Below are 1,409 nucleotides of genomic sequence, written 5' to 3'. Positions count from 1 at the left end.
CAGCTGTGATTATTGTATTGTGAGTGCTTTGTGTGCTGTTGGTATCCTGTTGTTGTTGTTGTTCTTTTTTTGTGTTTTTCTTTTCCTCTCTGTAGGTGTGTGGCTCCGTGTACATTTTAGTGAATGCGGCAGTGCCTCTCTGATATGAGCATGTGAGACTGTCATTGTGTGTGTGTGCACCGTGAGTGGGAAGGACACTTTGTGTTGCTGGACCACTCCACTGCGGCGTCTGTGGGGTTTGTGTGGAAGCGGCATGCTTCGCTTCGGCGGGGCTCGAGGGGCACTTTACGTCCCGAGGCGTTGAACCTTGAGGCCTGAAATATCATGCTCAGGGACTTTGAACCTGAGAGAAAAAGAAGAGTGAGGATGAGGGAAAAAAAGGATGAAACCCGGCAACCAGTCTACGTGCGCAATGCTCGAGGCTCGTTGTCGGGTTTTGCCCTTTTCTTTTTTTTTTTTTTTGTCCTCACCCGAAGGAGGGAGAGGAGGAGAACACACAACCCCCACAACCCAAGGCGGGCGGCCAACTTGTCAGCGTCTTGTGCGCAACAAGAAGAAGAGGGGTGGGGTGGCTCCCGTGGGTGTTTCACTTATAAAATGAGGGGGGTTGGGCATAGTGGAAAACTTATGCTTATCTATACTTTTTATAACGGTACCGATCCTGTTCTTTGGCAAGTACTATTTGCGTGACGCCGTTGTAGGGTTCTACAGCGCTCAGAGACGACGGACGCCTGTTAATTTGGTATTCGAGAACCACAAAGATACTCGGGAGTTTTTCATCACCAAATAATAAAACAGGCAAGCATTGGAAAGATTTTTACCTTTTCGGATTGCATACTGAGAGCTTACTGTGGGAATGGCGTGGACTTGTTGCGTATGATTCTTTAATTTGTATAATTCTTTCTTCTTATTTGTATCTGAAAAGACTTGTGTGTTAAGGTGTGGGTTTTGAAGAACCGCCTGGCCCTTCCGCCTCAGCTTCGCGCGCTGGGGCGGGTTAAAGCGCTTTCAATACCTTTTTGCAAGGTAGCAACACGGTTTTATAGAGAATGGGGAGTATTAGAGACTCGTCACAGTGTATTGTTTTTTTTTTCTTGATGATAGTGATAAAGAGAAAAAGAAACCATCCATGTTTATTTATTTTTTTTTCTTTTTTTATATGGGAGGGGGTGGGGGAAACAAAGACTAGACTATTATTTTTAAAAGCTTGTGGAAATAATGTGTGACAGGATGCGGTTAAATAAAAGAGAGTGGTGATGTTTTTGTTTACGTTGTTTTTCTTTGCCTATGATTTCTTTTTATTTTTCTCTCGAAAGGTAACCGCATTGGGAGGTAGCGGATGGGGTGATTTTCTTTTTCCGTCCCATCCACCTTCACTACCCTCCACGTGGAGGAGTCCAGTAGTGACG

Source organism: Trypanosoma theileri (genome assembly GCF_002087225.1).
Source record: "Trypanosoma theileri isolate Edinburgh chromosome Unknown TM35_Tth_20_V1, whole genome shotgun sequence".
In the NCBI taxonomy this organism is placed as follows: domain Eukaryota; phylum Euglenozoa; class Kinetoplastea; order Trypanosomatida; family Trypanosomatidae; genus Trypanosoma; species Trypanosoma theileri.
Note: the sequence above shows the minus strand (reverse complement) of the source record.